Raw genomic sequence first — 22,148 nt, 5'->3', positions numbered from 1 at the left:
AGTTTTCAACACTAACACTTAGATAATTGATTCAGGAGCATCAGAACATATGCGCTTTGATTCAAATGCTTTCATTTCTTTAAAACCTCTTCCAGTTCCCTTACATATAAATCTGCCCAATTCTTTTAAGGTGACGGTCACACATATTGGGAAAATTCCTATCTCTGCTGAATTCATTTTAGAAAATATTCTTCATGTTCCCAGTTTCAAATATAACTTATTATCAGTCAATAGGTTTTGTGTTCAATTTCACTACATAGTCTTATTTACTCACAATCTATGTCTCTTGCATGCCCCTTTAATGAAGAGGGCTCAAGTTTTTGGTGAAGAAAAGGAAGGATTATATCTGTTGCAGCTTAATATTGATAGGTTTAGCTCAAAGGAGAATTTTTTTTTATCTTCAAATCAAAGTGTTCTTAGTCAAGTTTCAGTTGGTTTTCCTTTTTCTGCCAATGCAGCTTCTGATGTAAACCTTTGGCACATTAAATTGGGGCATTTGCCTTTTTCATCACTGAAGCATCTTAGTTTTATTTCAAGTTTTCCTAATTTTGAATATTTCTATGATATTTGTCCTCAAGCTAGGCAAACTAGGATTCCTTTTCCTTTGAGTCAAATTACTTCCAAAAGAGCATTTGAAAATTCATGTTGATACATGAGGACCCTATAAGGAATCCACTTATAATGGTTTTAAGTACTTCTTAACTATTGTGGATGACTTTAGCAGAGGAAGTTGGACCTTTTTATTAAGCACAAAGTCTAATTCCTTTTCAGTTTTGAAGGATTTTCTCACTATGGTTGAAAGGCAATTTGGGGTGAAGGTCCAGAAACTAAGGACAGACAATGCATTTGAACTAGGTAAAGGCTCTCAACAGGCTGCCTTCCTTGGTTCCCAAGGGATTTTGCATCAAACATCTTGTGTAGCCATACCTCAACAGAATGGGATTGTTGAAAGGAAGCACATGCACCTTCTAGAAATGGCAAGGGCTTTGCTGTTTCAATCCAAGGTGCATATATCATACTGGGGAGAATGCTTGTTGACAACCACCTATTTGATCAACAGGCTGCCCTCTAAGGTACTTCATGGCATGCACCTTTTTCTATATTGTTTAACCAATCACCTTCTTATGAAATGCTTAGGAGTTTTGGATGTCTTTGTTTTGCATCTACCCTATCTGGTGGAAGGAACAAATTTGAGCCTAGGGCTAAGGCATGTATTTTCTTGGGATATCCCATGGGTCAAAAGTGATATAAAGTGCTAGAATTAGACACAAAGAGAGTTGTTGTATCTATGGATGTTCACTTTCATGAGACCAAATTCCCTTTTGCCTCAAACACCTTATCTCCAGATCTTATATTCCCTAATCCCACACCAGTAGAAACAACCTTACCTCAACCTTCCCCAAACTCTCCTTTATCTGAACTTAACATTCCTCAAGCACCGAGTCCTTCTAGAACTCACTCACCAATCAACACTACTTTTCAATCTCCTCAGTCTTCATATCCCTCTGGTTCTATTAGCTATGAGGAGCATCCTACACCTGCACCTACACCAGCAGTAAGGAAATCCACCAGAGTCATTACATGGCCTGGTCATCTAAAGGATTTCATTTGTAACAACATCTACCTCACAGACCTGACCACCTCATGTTTTGTCCACCCTTCCCAACCTAATATTTTTTCTTTTGGAGCACTCTCTAGTCATAATCAGCAGGTAATGCAGTCTATATCAGCCATCTCAGAACTTAGCAGCTTTTCTGAAGCCTCTAAGCATCTTGGGTGGTAGCAAGCAATGCAATCAGAGATTGATGCTTTGGAAGCTAATCACACTTGGGATGTAGTTATCTTACCAAAGGGAAAGAAAGTTTTACCTTGCAAGTGGGTTTACAAGGTAAAACATAATTCAGATGGGTCAGTTGAAAGGCTTAAAGCACGACTAGTAGCCAGGGGGGACATCCAATGAAAAGGCATAGACTACACTGAGACATTATCCCCTGTGGTAAAGATGACTACTATACGATGCTTATTAGCCATTGCAGTCAAGAAACACTGGCCTATTCATCAAATGGACGTCAATAATGCATTCCTACATGGTACTTTGCAAGAAGAGGTTTTTATGAAGTTTCCAACAGGATTATCTCCACCTACTGTCAACCATGTGTGTCTACTGAAGAAATCATTGTATGGGTTAAAACAGGCATCACGACAGTGGTATGCTCGTCTTGCAGGTGCCTTAAGTTATAAAGGCTACTCCTCATCTCTAAATGATTACTCCTTATTTTTTAAAAGAAGGAATAGCCTAATCTCAGTTGTAACCGTTTATGTTGACGACATACTCATTAGTGGAGATAACACAGAAGAGATTACTGATCTTAATTCTTTTCTCAATACTGAATTTAAAGTCAAGGACTTGGGAAACCTACATTACTTTATAGGCATGGAAATACTTCAAGAAAAACAGGGCATTATTATGTGTCAAAGAAAATTCACCTTGAATTTATTGAAGGAATTTCGTGTCTCTGCTCTCCCTTGTGTTTCTTCACCTCTGGAACCTTCTGTCAAATTGAATGCCGAAGAAGGGCTTTTGCTCAGTGATCCCACCATTTATCGACACCTTGTGGGGAAGTTGAACTACCTAACCCACACAAGGCCCGATTTATCCTTCACAGTGTTGAAATTAAGTCAGTATATGCAGCAAACCTAGGTCTTCTCACTTCACAGTTGCTCTTCGAGTATTGAGATACTTGAAATCCGACCCAGGACAAGGGATTCTTCTAAAACCGGTCCCTCACTTTCTTTGTTAGCATTTTGTAACGCTGACTGGACTTCTTGTCCGGACAGTCGAAGATTTGTAAGCAACTTCTACATCACTCTCGGGGGATCTCCAATTTCTTGGAAATCGAAGAAACAAGCCTCTATCTCTTTATCATCAGCTGAAGTGGAGTATCGCTCTATGCGTAGAGTTGTTGCTGAGCTCACTTGGCTCACGCGTCTTCTCTCCGATATCTCTGTATCACCATCTTTGCCGGTGCCGATCTTCTCTGATAGCAAAGCAGCTATCAACATTGCTCGAAACCCTGTCTTCCACGAAAGAACGAAGCATGTGGAACTCGATTTCCACTTTGTTCGGCAACAGTTCCTTTCTGGATTGATTTCCCTTTCCTTTGTTCCCTCCTCGTCTTAACTCGCCGATCTATTCACCAAATCTCTCTCAGGTCCTTCACATAGATCTGCTATTGGCAAGCTGGGGGTAATTTTTTTACCCTCCACCTTGAGGGGGGATGTTGAGAATAAATCGCTAATGGCAGCTGGTCTCTCTCATGAAGAAGAAGAAGGAAGGAAACTTCTAGGTTTTCAGACAAAAGAGAACATTTCGGATACTTCTAGGTCAACAACATATTTGGACTTCTCTCATTTGATCTCTCCACGTGCCCTCATCTCAACGGATGTGCAAGAATATGATAGATTAAATAATAACCATTCAGATGAAGAACACCACAGCTTATTCTACAACTACACAACACTAGATCCCAAACTTCAAAATCTGTCACATGGGATATGTACATAGCAAAAGAATATTTTCAGTTAGATTTTGTTATTAGCTAGCAAATAGGATTTAGACATATGTATAGGTGGTTATTTTGATTCTTTTATTCTTTCATAAAATAATCCTATATATAGATTGTATCTGTACAGAATGAATATACAGAAAATTTCCACAAAATTGTCTTCATTTCTTTTACAGTCTTTCAAATGAGTAGTCGTATATTTAAACGGCCACAAAAAGGTGCCTTTTCACGCACATCTAATGGTTGTGACTATTAGGTTTCTTCAAATCAGGTAACCGTCAATTTTAAAATATTAAATATTCTATTTAGGTAAATAATAAAAGGAGTATTTTAGTAATTCAAGTTTAACTTATGGGGTTCATGTAATAGGTTAATTACGCGATACGTCAAACATTTATACTGTATTTATTATTCGTGGCTATATTTTCAGTAAATTTACCCTTCGTAACTATATTTAAATTTTATAGCAAATCCATTATATGAGATTAATTTTTTTGAACTGAAATAAGAGAGCAACAAGCTCTTGTAGCCCAGTTGGTTAGAACGCATGCTTAGTTAGTGTAGGTCTTGAGTTCGACTTTCAACAAGAATATTTTATTTTCCTGTATTTCACCTTAGTTGTATTGGTTGCCCAAACAAATACAGTTGATACATGTTGTATCTGTTGTATACACCCTTGTATACAAATTAGTAATAATTGAATAGTAGCTATGAATGGTAATTAGACAAAATAAAGTTATTAGACTCTAAACTATAGTGATTTATGAAAATTCCTCTTTTAATATAAATGATGGTATTTTAAGCATTTTCTTGATATTGCCGAACACTAAAAAGAGCTTAACAACCAATCCAAACACCCTCTTATTTAGTCTTTCTTAATATTATTCCAAAGGCTTGAATTTTTGAAGTAGTTCATCTTTAACTTACCTATAATTTTAGGTCAAACGTGATATAAGTTGACTCAAATTAAGCTTTATAAAATAGAATAAAGCATATATTTACGAGCATCTTGTATAGTGTAAAATCGGTTCATATTAAATGTTCGAAAGACAGAGTGACACTTGGAACCGGAAGGGGAGGGGGGACAAATGGAAGATGAAGCGAGTAGAAATTAAACCAAGACCGAGGACAACAGCTTCGATTGGCATTGGGTAAATCCCGAAGGGAATATTATCAATGGGAACAAACGAATACTTGTCACTAGATGACATTCAATGAAGAATATTTCTCAGTATTAAATACGCAGCCGTTGCAGAGAATTTTGACATTCATGACCCACCGTTACATATTCATCAATGACCCCCATTATTGTCATTTAAAAAAAGTTTGATCCTAGGTATACTATAAATAGTAGCTCCAACAACCATTGTACAGACAGAAAATCTTTGATAAACCTATGTTACACAATATTCCAAGCTAAATAATATTTTATTTTTTGTCTAACGTTATTCTTGTATACAGATAAAATAGGACTTGTCCGATTCTGTTATTTAATTGAAGACTAGGGAATCACGTCGAGGGTCAGTCTCATAATCGATTAGGGTAGAACATGAAGATAAAATATCAAGCTCGAGAATAGAGGTGCTCATCGAGATCGAAGCCAACAATGATCGAGACCGTACATGACAGACTTCGAGCAAAGTGTAATAACGAAAAGGCGAGATATCCGTAATCGGTCGTGGATCACGACGAAAATTCTGGAACATAACAGATCAAGGGCGGTTGTTTAGGCTAATCATGAGATTTACTTCTATAATTAGAGTTGTACCATAATTAAAATTCCTCTATTATATAAAGAGGAGTCTCCTTCATTTGTAGACCTCACATTCACGAATATCAAAGCAATATAATATTTCTCAGCTTACTTTCTTGTTCATCAGCTTATTGTGCCTTTAACTTATTTTGCATAACTAGCTCGAGGGTGTCCGAGCTCGAGGGCTTTGTCTAAACGCTAGTTTGCTTTATATTATTGTCAACTTGCATCATTTATCTTTACGTTTATCAATTGGTATTAGGTAAAATCACATATCCTTAAAACCACATTATAAGTTTAATTGTTATCCAATTTTTAGGATAAGCAAAATAATTGCTGCTTTCGGAAGCCTTGCTCCCGGAACCAAGTTATCTACTATTTTATTTCGATTTCAACGCTAAGTCTTGCATTTCATTTAATTTATTTATCATTTTGAAATTAAATTGATTCGTTTGTCTATAAATCACGCTATAAATTCAATTATACCGTTATACGGGTAAACATATCTCATTCTCACCTACTCGAGTTATAAAGTTATAGGCGGTTTAAAGTTATAAGCGAGTTATACTCGAGTAAAAGAAATGAAGACAATTTTGTGGAAATTTTCTGTATATTCATTCTGTACAGAGACAATCTATATATAGGATTATTCTATGAAAGAATAAAAGAATCAGAATAACCACCTATATATGTGTCTAAATCCTATTTGCTAGCTAATAACAAAATCTAACTGAAAATATTCTTTTGCTATGTACATATCCCATATGACAGATTTTGAAGTTTGGGATCTAGTGGTGTGTAGTTGTAGAATAAGCTGTGGTGTTCTTCATCTGAATGGTTATTATTTAATCTATCATATTCTTGCACATCCGTTGAGATAAGGGCACGTGGAGAGATCAAATGAGAGAAGTCCAAATGTGTTATTGACCTAGAATTATCCGAAATGTTCTCTTTTGTCTGAAAACCTAGAAGTTTCCTTCCTTCTTCTTCTTCTTCTTCATGAGAGAGACCAGCTGCCATTAGCGATTTCTTCTCAATATCATTTTGCATTGTTTCAATTTAGGTACTCTCTTCCGAAAACCACCGCCTCTTGAATTACTGTTATATGAGTGAACACCCGAAGACTAATTCGTTTGCTATACCTTGTAAGTTGTAATTTCATCAACTTAATTTATATTTTTTTGTGCAAATATTTTTTTTTGGGAGGGGGGGGGTTGCTTTAGGAGTAGAAAGGTGGTGACTATTCTTGGGATCAGTTTCGACATCAATCATGAGCGAAAAGATTCCTTGTTATGGCGGGGCAAAAAAATATCAACTTGCAATATTATTTCTATTAATTCCCATGCATCCTCTCCGTTGCTGCCAATTTTTGATTTGATTGCCAATGGCTATGGTTTACGGTTCAACAAACAACTCTAATTGGTCTAATTTAATCAAAACTAATGAAAGATATGTGCTTTCCAGTCGAGGAAGGGGGAGCTGGCTTCAGATCTCTTAAAGACACATGTGATGCCTTCTCTGCTAAGATATAGTGGAAATTCAGAACTCAGAAATCCTTTATCAAAGATTTTCTCGAAGCTAAGTATTGTAAAAGGTTTCATCTTGTTGAAAGAAGGAAAGCTCAATGCCAATCTCATACTTGGAGAAGAATGATGGACATCAAAGAAAAGGTGGAACCTTATATCTCATGGAGTCTTGGTGTAGGATTATAATATGCAGCGGAAGCAATCCTAGTATCAAAATCACATGTAATCTAGACAACTAGTGTATACGGTTTTCACGGGTTACCTCTTGAAGCGTGAACATAGCTCTTCTATCACGTGAGCCTTCAGTTCCATAACTTTTCAATGGAATCTCCATCACCCGCACAATCATGATCCTCGAACGTTCCACGATTTTCTACTGTGTAACCCAAATAATATCCGAAAATAGTAATTTCGTGTGGGCGAAATTTTCTAGAAAAATAGGCTGAAAATTTCGGCCACCATTGTCTATTCCCTCTAGGTGGAAAACCTTATGTATTTATAACACAAGTTTTAAGGGTTAAAACCCTTTTCGAAAACCTATTGGGTTTTCTTTTCCACTAGAAAAAGAATTCCTTTATTTCATATTATTTAGGCACAGTAGGGAACACAAAATTTAATTAACAAGGCTCCAATTATGGAATTAATTTCTAATTTTCGAAATTAATATCTACCATAATTAATTACAAATTATTCCACTAAAAAACCCTAATTGCACTCCTTATTCAATTTCGAAATTCATCCATTAAATCTTATTTAACTCTCCATGTTAAGATTCATATACTAATCAACTAAATTAAATTACTGACGATTTAATTTATTGATTATTTCCTTTAGACTTTTGCTTAATTTATTTCATGTGTCGGATATAAAATTCACCGGCCGGGATTACACATAACAACTTATAAGCTTTCATAAAGGTGTATCATCAATCTCTAAACCGATACATGAATTCCATCAACTAACTATTACTTCGCCAATGTACATTATTATTATTATTATCCAATTTACCAGCCATATTGACCCACGAAAGAATCTCGCCTTTTAATAAACCAAGATAATAATAATGTACACATCTAATAATAATTATATCAAGATTAAGAGTATAAGTACATTTAATGGCTAGAGAGTTTATTTTATTAAGTTAGTATAAAATACTTATCTCTACTTGGTCCGTTCAATACATACAAAATGTACTAGCACAAGAAGTTGGAATTAAACCATTCCCATAATCAAGATAATTATATTTAATCCTGTGCTACAATCATTCCTGATGGTTTGTCCAATTCTATCATTAGATTGTGACCTCAAACTTTATACTTATAAGAACCGATGATTTAATCTTCTGTGTATAAGCTAAACTCTATACACTAAATCATCTACTATATAAGCAAAGGACACATATTAATATATGATCTATTTAAAACTTTATTAAAACTAAATAAACAATTGTTTCATAATAAATACTATATCTAAACCAAACTCATGGTTAATAGTATATATCCCAACAATTGGCAGAGGGGAGATCTCTTTCTGGTGGGATTCTTGGACAGGACTTGGGCCTCTGGATCACCTGGCGCTTAACAACAAGACTCCTAAAAGAACTATGGTAAGGGATTTCTATCATCAAAATACTTGGAATTAGAGTAAATTGATGAGAATCCTCCCCTTGCATGTGGTCAATTATATCAAAGACACCACCTTCAATATTGATAAAGAAGACAGACCCATATGGACCCCGAATCCTTCAGGGGATTTCTCTTGCAAGTCTGCATGGCATACTTAGAAATCAAAGAAAGGAACTACTCTAACATGTATGACTATTTGGCATAAAAAGCTTCATTTTAAAATTTCCTTTTTTATGATGAGAATGCTAATGGATAAAGCAGCAACTGATGTTGCTATTAAAAGATTTGGGGTGAATATTGCCTCTATATGTAACTGCTGCCCCAATGACCATTATAAGGAATCTACTAACCATCTGCTCAGTGATAGTCATATTGTCAATCTAGTCTGGTCCTTCTTCTGTAACTCCTGTGGTATCAGGTTGGTCCAAGGCCAAGTATTGACATTTTACAAGAAGATAATGGCATTCTGGAGACAACTATTGACATACAACAGGCTGATTTCAAGTGGGAAAAGGCTCAGCGGGCACAAGAGAGGCGAGCACTCAAAGCTCAAATTAGACAGAAAAAAGTGATCACTACCGCTCAACAATAAGAAGAAAGAGAAGCCCAGTTCAAGGTGGTCCGTGATCATGAGCGTAGAGGTTTTGCTCCATTAATCCAAGGTCTGAGGGATCAGATAGGGGGAGTTGAGTAAAGCAAGGAGAGCCAGATTGCAGAGTTTGAAATAGAAAGACATCACTACCAAAGTATGATCAATTGGTTGGATGGTGAGTTACTAGAAAATCGACGCCAGAGAGATATGGCCTTGGACCGCGAGCGTGATGCCCTAGATCTAGCTGAGACTTGTGGTCAGCAAAACCAAGAGTTGCATTTGGCTCATGAATACATTAAGGGAAAGATTCTCGAAGTAGCCACATATACCTCAAGAGCATGCAGGAGTTGCTAGGGAATGACGTCTGCACGGTTTGTAGAAGTATCACTGAACTTTGCTCGTCATATATCTGCAAACTTGGAGAGCATATACCGCAATGTTGGGGGCCAGCCGCAGGAACAATCGCCTTGATTACAATGATGTTATTGAGTCTGAGCCAAGATGTGCCATTGATTGTAAAAGACGCCCTGAGCTCAGAAAATGTAACTTTATTTATTCCCAAGGTCATGAGGTTGGAAGTTCGCTCTGATGTTCCAAGCCCAAGGTTATATGTCCTTGGAGGCCACCCCATCACAAGGCAGAATCAGGGCAGTACAAAGGGTATAACAAAGTCGATCATAATCAGACCTGCCGTGCAAACCCCTGTGACAAATACAAAAACCATTCCTTGGAACTACAACAAAACTATGATGAAGGCAAGGAAATCATAGAAGAAGTGGGGGAAACTGGAGGTTTGACTCGATCAGGGAGGTGTTACTCTCCAGAGGAGTTGAGGAAGGCCAAGCAAATCAGAGAAGGACAATTGCCAATAAAGAAATATGTCACTGAAGAAAAGGCAGAAGAGTTCTTGAAAAAGATGAAAGTTCACGATTACTTAATCATTGACCAGCTAAGAAAGACTCCTGCCCAAATCTCTCTACTATCTCTGCTCTTACATTCAAAAGAGATGCATGTGTACTAATCAAGACCTTGAATGAGGCACATGTCTCAAAGAAGACCACAGTGAATGAGTTAGAGAAGATGGCCAACAGATTTTTCGAAGTGAACAGAATCTCCTTTACTGATGATGAACTTCCCGAGGAAGGAGCCGGGCATAATAGGGCTTTGCACCTGGTCGTCAAATGTGAGGGGCATTATGTAAAGCGAGTCATGGTTGATAGAGGATCGAGTGTAGATGTATGCCCTCTCTACTTTGCAAGGCATGAAAATCAACACAGATAGAATCCGACCTAGCAATGTTCACATTCGGGCTTTTGATGGCTCAGCGAGAGATACCATTAGGGAGATCAACCTTACCATGACAATTGGCCCGGTTGACTTTGAAATTGTCTTCCAAGTAGTAGACATGTACACTTCTTATAACTTTCTTCTTGGAAGGCCATGGATCCATATGGCTCGAGCTGTGCCATCCACATTGCATCAGATGGTCAAGTTCGAACATAACAAACAAGAGATTATTGTTCACGAAGAAGGTGAGTCATCCATTTATAAAGACCAGTTAATCCGTGCATTGAGGCCAAGGAAGGGTGTGAGTCCATCATCTATCAAGCTTTCAAAGTGGTTTCTATGGACCATGTTGAGGAAGGAAAGCCCATTCTGCATCCTTGTCTTTACGCCACATCTCTAATGGTGGCAACACTAATGTTGAGACAAGGTTATAAGCCGGGAAAAGGTTTGGGGGCATCACTACAAGGAATTTCGAAACCTATTTCTCCGTTCAGTAACGAGGGTGCTTTTAGTTTAGGTTTCAGGACAACAAAAGCAGACAAAAACAAAGCTAAGCACCGCAAAAAGTATGGTTAGGACTTGCAACAACCTATCCCTCACATTTTCTACACTTTCGTTAAGCCACGACTCCAAAAGGGTCAAAATTCCTTGGTGTAATCAAACATTGATGAAATTTGTCATGGCCTCAGCCAGATGTTTTCTGAAGTGAATATGATCTATGCTGGTGAAGGCACTAGTCGTGTCGATGTGCAACTAATTGGCCCAGACACCATGCTCAACAACTGGGAAGCAACTCCTTTCCCCACAAGGAAGGAGTCTTGGTAGTTCGCTTTTGCAGCTTCTTTTTTGTATTTTGGATTACTTTCAGGGTTGTAATCCAGACATCTTAATATGATTGTTTTTTATGTTAACCCTTCTATCCTTTCAAATTCAATAAAATGCAATTCAGTTTCGTATTAAGTTATGTATCTTTTCCTTCTTTCTAATTCCTGTCATTTTATTTCCATTTCAGTTTTGTTAATGTCAACTTTAATAACATGACATGCATGGAGAATTCACGCCCAGATCTTAAAAAGCTATCTAATATCGAAATAATGCATCAAGCGGTTGAATATGATGAAGATGAGGTTGTTGAGGAAATAAAAGGAGAGTTGGAACACTTTGAAAACAAGCCTAAGCCCAACCTTAATGAAACTGAGCCAATTAATATTGGAAGTCATGAAGAAGTCAGAGAAACAAAGATAAGCATTCACACTGAACAAAAAACTAGATATGCCTTGATTGAACTTTTATTTGAATACAGAGATGTGTTTGCTTGGTCTTACGATAATATGTCTGGTTTAAGTGCTGATCTAGTAGTCCATAAGCTTCCTACGTATCCTGATTTTCCACCAGTCCAACAAAAGCAACAAAAATTCAAACAGACGTGAGTGACAAAATCAAAGAGGAAATAATGAAGCAACTGAGCGCCAATGTGGCCAGAGATGTCCGATACACCACTTGGGGCGAATGTTGTGCCTGTGCCAAAGAAGGATGGAAAGACTAGAGTCTGTGTTGACTACATGGACCTGAACAAAGCAAGTCCAAAGGATAATTTTCCTTTACCAAATATCCATATTCTTGTAGATAATTGCGCAAAGCATGAGATACGATCGTTCGTGGATTGCTATGCTGGATACCACTAAATTCTAATGGATGAGGATGACGCAGAAAAGACTGCTTTCACCACTCCATGGGGTACTTATTGTTACAGGGTCATGCCATTTGGTTTAAAGAATGCAGGGGCAACTTACATGAGGGCCATGACCACCATTTTTTACGACATGATGCACAAAGAGATTGAAGTATATGTCGATGATGTCATCATAAAATCAAAGACACAAGCTGATCACGTGCACGATTTGAAAAAGTTCTTCAAATGGCTTCGAAGGTATGACCTTAAGCTTAATCCCGCCAAGTGTGAATTTGGGGTTCCATCTGGGAAACTTCTCGATTTTATAGTCAGCCGGAGAGGCATTGAACTGGATCCATCTAAGATAAAGTCCATTCGAGATTTTCCACCCCCGAAGAACAAAAAGGAAGTCATGAGTTTCCTCGGGAGGTTGAACTACATTAGTAGGTTCATTGCTCAGCTCACAACCACGTGCAAGCCCATCTTTAAGTTACTGAAAAAGGATGCTGCTATCAAGTGGATGGACGATTGCCAAAAAGCTTTTGACAGGATCAAAGATTATCTGTCAAAACCCCCCTGTACTGGTCCCACCTGAACCTAGTAGGCTTTTATTTTTATATCTATCGGTGATGGCTAATTCCTTTGGATGCGTTCTGGGGCAACATGATGCAACAGGCAAAAAGGAACATACAATCTATTATTTGAGCAAGAAGTTCACCAATTATGGGGTTAAGTACACCCTTTTAAAAAGGACATGTTGTGCCTTGACTTGGGTCGCTCAGAAGCTGAGACATTATCTTTTGGCCTACACTACTTACCTCATATCCAGAATGGATCCTTTGAAGTACATCTTCTAAAAGCCAATGCCCACTGGCAGGCTCGCAAAATGGCAAATCTCGCTCACAAAGTTCGACATCGTCTATGTCACTCGCACCACGATAAAAGCACAGGCTTTGACTGTTCATTTGGTAGAGAATCCAGTTAATTGATGAGTATATGCCACTTGGCACATACTTCCCAGACGAAGAGGTCAACTCAATAGAGGAAGTAGTTCCAAACGATAAACTTGTATGGAAAATGTATTTTGATGGGGCTGTCAATATCAAAGGAGTTGGGATCGGGGCAATCCTCATCTTACCTATTGGATATCATTACCCTGCAACGGCCCGACTTCGGTTATTTTGTACCAATAATATGGCAGAGTACGAATCTTGTATCATAGGACTGAAAATGGCCATCGATTTGGATGTGTATGAACTATTGGTTATGGGAGCTTCCGACTTGCTTATCCGGCAAGCCCAAGGCGAATGGGAGACTCGAGACATCACGCTTATTCCGTACAGACAATGTATGCAAGACTTGAGCAAAAGATTCAAATCCATCGAGTTTAGGTACATTCCCAGGTTTCACAATGAGCTAGCCAATGCCTTGGCTACTTTAGCCTCAATGCTCCCTTATCCAGGCAACACTCATATTGATCCACTAGAAATCCAAGTTCGGAATCAACACGGTTACTGCAATACAATTGAGACAGAACCAGATGGTGAACCATGGTATCATGACATAAAACGATTCCTAAAAACAAGAGAATATCCAGAGCATGCCAAAGGAGATTAAAAAAGAACTATAAGGCGGCTCGTCGGTGGTTTCTTCCTGAATGGGGAAATTTTGTACAAGAGGACCCCAGATTTAAACTTGTTGATATGCATAGATGCCACGGAAGCAGAGCGGATCATGAGTGAAGTGCATTCGGGGGTATGCGGACCACACATGAATGGATATATTTTGGCGAAGAAGATTTTGCGGGCAGGGTATTATTGGCTTACTATAGAGCGAGATTGCTTTAGTTTTGTTCGCAAGTGTCACCAATGGTAGATTCATGGTGACCTAATTCACTCGCCTCCTTCAGAGTTGCATCCCATGTCCTCTCCTTAGCCTTTCATTGCTTGGGGAATGGATGTTATTGGGCCAATCGAGCCAAAGGCTTCAAATGGGCATAGATTCATTTTGGTTGCAATTGATTACTCCACCAAGTGGGTGGAGGTTGTCACTTTCAAAGCAGTCACCAAGAAAGCGGTGGTAGACTTTGTTCATTCCAACATCATCTGTCGCTTTGGTATCCCAAAGACCATTATCACTGACAATGTAGCCAATCTAAATAGTCATTTGATGAAGGAGGTATGCGAACAATTTAAAATCATGCATCACCATTCTACCCCTTACCGGCACAAAGCCAATGGAGCCATTGAAGCGGCGAACAAGAACATCAAGAATATTCTTAGGAAGATGATCCAAGGTTCCAGGCAATGGCATGAAAAATTGCCTTTTGCTCTTTTGGGATACCACACGACTGTTCGCACATCTATTAGTGCAACTTTGTATTTGCTTGTATATGGAACTGAAGCTGTAATACCCGATGAAATCGAAATTCCCTCTCTCTGAATTATTGTGGAATCAGAGATTGAAGACACTGAGTGGGTCAAGACCCGATTAGAACAACTGAAGTTGATCGATGAAAAATGGCTAGCAGTAGTGTGTTTCGTCCAGTTATACCAGCAAAGAATGGCACGCGCTTACAATAAAAAAGTGCGCCCAAGGCAGTTTAAGGTAGGCCAGCTGGTTTTGAAACGCATCCTTCCGCACTAGGTAGAAGCTAAAGGAAAGTTCTCCCTGAACCGACAAGGACCCGACATCATCAAGAAAGTGTTACCAAAAGGGGCCTTGCACTTGGTAGATGAAGAAGGACGGGTACCAGACATGACTATTAATGCAGATGCAGTCAAAAGATATTATGTATGATATATACCCACTGTAGAATTTTCAGGCATTGATTTTCGCAGATTGATGTGACGAAGGCTATCATTTGCTCGCTATTCCAAATAGGTGTCACCCTTCTATTAATCCTTTTGAGCCGTATTTGTCTTCTTTGTTTCTCACCTGTTGGAACTTGTGTACTTGTAAAAAAAAGCCAAACAACAAATCTCTGAGTCATTGAACTACGTCAGACCTGATTCCGAAAGGATACGTAGGCAGCCTTACCCTGGGTTCAGTCCCATCAGAACAAAAAATCCATATTCCCAATACTCCAAAACTGAGGCAGAAGTTTGTTTTATTTCACGGATTTTCTGTAAAAACGGTTTCGAAAAGTTGTAATTCAGTTCAAGGTTCATTACACCTTTTTTTACCTTTCAAGAACTTCTGATCGATGCTTTTTGGAATGTTTGAAGTCCCCATGCCAAGGGCATTGGGAAACCTCCCTCATGCAGTATCTTAGTCAAAAAAAAAAGAAAAAAAGAAATGAGAGAGTCTTATCAGTGAAAACCCGTACGGGCACTATAAGGCGACAATGAGTAGAGAAATGAGAGAGTCTTATTGGTGAAAACCCAAATGGACACCATAAGGCAATGGTTAGTAGAGAAATGAGAGAGGTTAGTTAGCGAAAACCTGCAAAGGGCGCTACTAGCTGAATGAGGGTCTTCGATTCTCTGGCATGAGCACAACCAAGACAATATCAAGATGAATATTTGTGACGGATTTTGAGAATTAGACATCTCAGACGGATCAGGCGTCTAGTCCAAAATTCATGTCATGATTCATTGAAGTCGGTACATACCTCCAGATAAGTCTCCCTGTTCCTTTCCCCGAAAGGGACACCTTTTGTTTAAGCACAGTTCTTTTTTCACTTTCAATTATTATTATGTTTTTACCCATAATTTTTCTTTGAGTCTCTTTCGGTCTAATCCTGCATCAAAAGCGAAGCAAAGAAATGGCTGCAAAACTAGCTACGATTTCCCCGTGATATCGAGTACAATTTGGGGCATATATGGCATTGACGAAGGCACGAATACATCTGTGATCTAAGGCGAACAAAGTGTCTCAAAGAAATTGAAAAGGTCACCTAAGCAAGACCTGTTTCATGAGAAAAGTTGATAAGCACTATGGACAAGAACTGATACTGGGTGCAAAAGAGCTGAGTTTGATTTTAAAGAAAAATTTCCTTGGAGACAAGGGTGGCGGTACCATGGACATCTGGGTATGAAACAATTGGGGGAAACATTGTAAAGCCAAGGTCTCCAAAAAATAATACGGAGCAGCTGAGCATCTCGATACCACGCTGACAAATCGGTTCTTCGATAGCAATGGCCGTGAATCAAACTACTCAGGGCATCAAGGCCACAAACCAATCACCACGTTGAAAACTCACAAATTTTTCTTTGTTTGAAGCAGGAACAAAGCAGTGAGGAATGGTGATTCTAAAAGAACGAATGTCACCAAACGTAAGCTCTTTAAAATCTCCATTTTCTTTTATTTTCAGCATGCATCACTATTGTTCATACCTCCCATTTTCGTAGCTTAACTCAAGTAGAATCCTTTCGCCTAGGGGGATCCAGCTCATATTCCGTGTAGAAGTACTCTTCGCTCATGGTGTTTTACGCAGCTTAACTCAGGTAGAATCCTTTCACCTAGGGGGATCCAACTCATATTCCGGGTAGAAGTACTCTTCGTTCGGGGTGTTTTACATAGCTTAACACCGGTTAGAACCTTTTCTCCTAGGGGGATCCAACTCATATTTCCGGGTAGAAGTACTCTTCGCCTAGGCTTAGTTTTCGTAGCTTAACCCAGGTATAACCTTTTATGCATAGGGGGATCCAGCTCATAGTTCCGGGTAGAAGTACTCTTCGCTCAGATTGTTTTACATAGCTTAATCCAGGTAGAACTTTTTCACCTAGGGGGATCCAGCACATATTTTCGGGTAGAAGCACTCTTCGCTCAGGTTGTTTTACACAGCTTAACCAGGGTAGAACCTTTTCGCCTAGGGGGATCCAGTTCATAGTTCCGAGTAGAAGTACTCTTCGCTCAGGTTGTTTTACGGAGATTAACTCAGGTAGAACCGTTTTCCCCTAGGGGATCCAGCTCATAGTTCCGGGTAGAAGCACTCTTCGCTCAGGTTATTTTACATAGCTTAACCCAGGTAGAACCTTTTCACCTAGGGGGATTCAGCTCATATTCCGGGTAGAAGCACTCTTCGCTCAGGTTGTTTTTGTAGCTAACCCAGGTAGAACCTTTTCGCCTAGGGGGATCCAGCTTATATTTCCGGGTAGAAGTACTCTTCGCCTAGCCTTAGTTTTGTAGCTTAACCCAGGTAGAACCTTTTCGCCTAGGGAGATCCAGCTCATATTTCTGAGTAGAAGTACTCTTCGCTTAGGGTATTTTACGCAGCTTAACTCAGGTAGAATCCTTCCGCCTAGGGGGATCCAATTCCTATTTCCGGGTAGAAGTACTCTTCGCTCAGGGTGTTTTACGTAGCTTAACCCAGGTAGAACCTTTTCGCCTAGGGGGATCCAGTTCCCATTTCCGGGTAGAAGTACTCTTCGCCCAGGCTTAGTTTTGCTATCTTAACCTTAGGTAGAACTTTTTTGCCTAGAGGAATCCAGCTCATATTTCTGAGTAGAAGTACTTTTCGCCCAAGATTAGTTTTCATAGCTTAACTCGATTAGAACCTTTTCACCTAGGGGAATCAAGCTCATATTTTCAGGTAGAAGTACTCTTCACCCAGGTTTAGTTTTCGTAGCTTAACCCATGTAGAACCTTTTCACCTAGGGGGATCCAGCTCATAGTTCTGGGTAGAAGTACTCTTTGCTCAAGTTGTTTTTACGTAGCTTAACTCGGTTAGAACTTTTTCGCCTAGAGGGATCAAGCTCCTATTTTCAGGTAGAAGTACTCTGTGCCTATGCTTAGTTTTCGTAGCTTAACCCAGGTAGAACTTTATTACCCAGGGGGATTCAACATTTTTGTCAGTAATATAGGGTGCCAACCCCTGGTTACATTTTCTTTTTCAATAATACATGACACCAACCCCTGGTTATATTTCCTTACCAGTATAGGGTACGTCAATCCCTAGCTTTGTTTTCCAACATAAGGTACGTCAATCCTTAGTTGAGACACCATTTAGATAATCAGGGTACACCATTCCCAAAGAATTGTATTTTTCTAGGGTACACCAATTTCAATACTTTAGTGCTTTAAAAGAAGTAATTTAGACTTTTGTTACAACAACTCACGAAATTTTTCTAGTGAAAATTGGGGCAGAAAAATTTCGTTTGTTTGTTTGTTTTGGTATATGAGCAGGTTTGACCTCAAGGCACAGGGTTCGAGATAATCAAAAGAAGAATTCTCAATCCAGAACAAAGAAAAGAAAAGAAAAAGAAGCGAGTCCAAAATACAAAAGTGATGAAAAGATGCAGGCTGCTCAAGACATGACCGAAGTCACGATGCATTTCATGTTCCCATTTTGATCAGAAGAAGCTGTAGAAGAATAAAATAGCACCTGCAATTAGCAAGCATCAAGGTTCCGATCAGATTTTGCGAAGAAGAACTAAACAAGACACAAGATCAAGTTTCAGAAGACTTATAGATAAGATCTTGTATTTTCATTTTCTTTAATGTAACTTTTTTTTTTATTTTTTTAAACAAAGCCGCGTACCGGAGCCTCGACGGAACCCCACTCGACTCCTCAACTAAACATTCTAGCCTTTCCTTTGAGCTACACACGACCTGACTCCCCTATAACCTAGGATATGTAGGCCGTCCAAAATCTTGACTTGGTTGCAGCCTATCATTTATTTCTTTTCCTTTTGAATAATGGTTTGATAAGAAATAAGTCACATGGCTCACCTTGTCTTTACGTGAAAACTCTTCAACTTTCCAAGCAAAGAGAGACATGCTGTGAGCACCTAATTTTTGACCATGCTTGAATTTTTGCCAACTCTCTCGTGTTATTTAGCATATACATTATCACCAACACAATTATTCCTAAATAACCACATTCCTACTCTCTCTTACTAAATGAACTCATAAAAAAAGAGTCAAAAAAAGGAGGAGGAAAACAACACGGAAATGAGAGATTTGGTTTTGAAAAAGAAGGAAAATAAAGAAAAGTCAAAAAGGGAGGGGAAAAGATGGGGGACAACATGAGGATAAGGGGGTTCTTTTGAAAAAGAAGGAAAAAAACGTTGAAATAAGGGGAAAGAAGTTTGAAAAGGTGAAAAAAGGCAATAGGAGAAGGAGAGAATGGAGCAACTAAAAAAAAAATTCTTGGACCGTAGCTTCGCGGATTTTTCGGACTCTCCTATTTTTATTCTCTATATCAATAACCCAAACCACCTTCAAGAAGGAGGACACTCTATCTGACATTACAGAGAGATATACACACAAAAAGAGAGAAAAATCAGTAGCTATAGGATCCTTTAGCAACTGAAATTTAAGAGCTTTGTGATTATTATTTGAGTGCAAGAACTTTTGGAAAAAAAAAAAAAAGATCCCTTAGGCATTTTGTGAAGTTGATAGCTACTAGTTTCAAGCATCTCTATTGAGTTTTTTGGGTTGTTCTTAACATTTGAGTTGTTGTTGTTGCTGCTGCATTTTGCTGCTACATTTTTGTTGATGCACTGCTGTAATTTATTATTCTACAAATCAGATAACTTTCAAATTCTTATATTGCAGATTCTTTGTGATAATAAGAAGGATTTGATCCCGGTCTAAATTGACGGTACATGTTAGATCCGATTATTTATTGCTTCAGGATAAATGTTATATTAGTCTTATTATCATGTAAATCTTTTAAAAATTAGTTAAATTAACCTTTCTCCTTTATGTATGTGATTGAAATTGTATTCTGTTAAGTTTACTTAGTTTAAGGAAAAGATAAATACTTCATTTTTAACCATGCTTGTTTAGTTTGTGATCTTTTATGTGAATTACTTTTAAGGTTCCTGTATAATTAGTTAGAAATATTATATTAGTCCTTAAGAAATAATTGATTAGGGAGATAAAGAGCAAATATAATAATTAGCATGTAAGTCTCGCTTGGGAAAAACAATTTTAGTTTGGACATTAACATGAAGAAGAAATTTAGGCTTAGAAGAATACTCTATATTTTGTCATTTTGTGTTGGTTTGGTCATTGAGGTTTTAAAGCAACATGGGTCAAATAAGCTAAAATTTTCAGGCCCGATGATAATAGAAAGTAAGATGGTTTTTCTTTAAAATTAATAATTTATCTTTTGTTAAATAAAATAAGCGACCCAACATGAAAGTTTAGCAATAACTTACCTAGATTTAATGTCCAGCATTAATATATATATATATATTTAATAGAATTTTTTTGTCGAATAAGTATTAGTAAAAAAAAAAAGTTTAAGCACTTCTTCATAATTTTTTTTTAACGCTAGGCAACTAGTAGGCGCGTTTTTGGCAATTTAATATTATTCAAATATTTTTATTAATTTTTTTAATTAGTAAAAGCGGATATAGAAAGGGCATAAAAATCAAATAAAGTACAGTTTATCCAAAATTATTTTAAGCCAAAGTCAATAAAGCGACCGTGCTAGAACCACGAGACTCGGGGAATGCCTTACACCTTCTCCCCGGTCAACAGAATTCCTTACCAGACTTGTTTCGCAGACCAATAATAATAGAGTCAAACCTTCCTTTGAATAGAGATTCAAATAAAAGGTGACTTGGAACACCGACAAAAATCAATTCCAAGTGGCGACTCTATAAATAAAATAATCCCTATTTCAAATTTATCACATTAATTGGAAAAATTCTTTAACCCACAATACACAACATATATCTATCTTTTGAGGGGTAAAAAGGGGTGGACACATACTGTCTTGGAGGCCAAGGCCTATGTCCTCCTCCGTGTAATTATTATTTTTCATATATATATACAGGTTGGAATCACGCCTAACTCCTCCGTCATAATGATGGAACTATAAAGTTAAAAAAAAAGTGTCAGCCTCTTCCGAAATTCCCATAGGCATTGTATCATGTGTTCCTTTCTTTAATTTATGCATTTTAGAATTAGCATATTATGAGGAATAATATAGGTCAGCATGTTCAATACCTCTAGGATGCCGAATTTCTGAGACAGATAATTAGAATCCTATTACTAATCAAAGCTTTATCATATTAAAGAAATTCTAAAGTGTGAAGACTATATTCTTTTATATTGCTGTTCTTAATGACACGACTATTGGTTAAATATTTAATAGGGGGACAAAGATCCAAGTAATACTTTTCAGTATTTACGTCAAAAAGTGGAAGGAATCCTTTGAATCAAATAAGAGCTATATTATATTATTAATAATGGCCGATTAAATCGCAGTAATCCCAACTACTCAGTCTCCGCTGCACAAAGAAGTTAAAGTGGACTACGAAACTCATGAATTTTTTAAAATTTATCACTAGTTAGTACACATTTTCTACTGGTTTTCTTCGTAGATAAATTGCTTATGGGGCAATATGGTCTTATTGTTTTCTAAAGATTGCACAATTCAATTTCTAATTATAAATTGATATTGATATACATGTCTGATATTTTTCTTTAATATTTTTTTCCCCCAAAATGGAAGGTACATTTTAACATTAAGTACAATACAGGTGATACCATGAATGCAAAATATATGAAGAGAATAATTCGAGCAAGGAATTGTTGAGTGCGTGTTGTATTTCGCCTTAGTGATATATGGAGGTTGTGGAAGGACTCAAGTTCGATATTCTTCTATAGAGGTACTGTGCAAGGGAAGGGATTCGTTGGGTTAATCCAATTCCTGAATTTTCTATTCGACCCCTCATTTACCATACCTATAGGAGTTGTGGAAGGACTCAAGGAATTTAAGGGCTCACTTTTGTCACATCGGCTAAATTGAGACATTTACATGTTATAATCCTTTATTATTTAAACCGCTTACAACTTTATAACTTGAGTCAATGAAAATGAGCTGCTCATATATACTATGCTTTATTCTGTTTTGTAAAGCTTAGTTTGAGTTAACTTATATCATATTCGACCTAAAATTATATGGAAGTTAAAGATGAAATATTTAAAAAATTCAAGCCTTTGGAATAATAATATTAAGAAAGACTAAACAAGATGGTGTTTGGATTGATTTTTAAGCTAGTCAAACTAGCTTTTAAGCTCTTTTAAACTTTTTTTTTTTTAGTTTTTGGCAATATAAAAAAGAAATGCTTAAAACAAATTTAAGAAATACTTAAAACAAACTAAAGACATAAGCTAAACAATCCAACTTATGACTTTTAAGCTTTTCCGCTATTTTTGGTTGA

Source organism: Nicotiana tabacum, chromosome 6 (assembly GCF_000715075.1).
Source record: "Nicotiana tabacum cultivar K326 chromosome 6, ASM71507v2, whole genome shotgun sequence".
Classification (NCBI taxonomy): Eukaryota; Viridiplantae; Streptophyta; class Magnoliopsida; order Solanales; family Solanaceae; genus Nicotiana; species Nicotiana tabacum.
The sequence above is the reverse complement of the archived record's forward strand: the minus strand, read 5'-3'. Positions refer to the sequence as shown.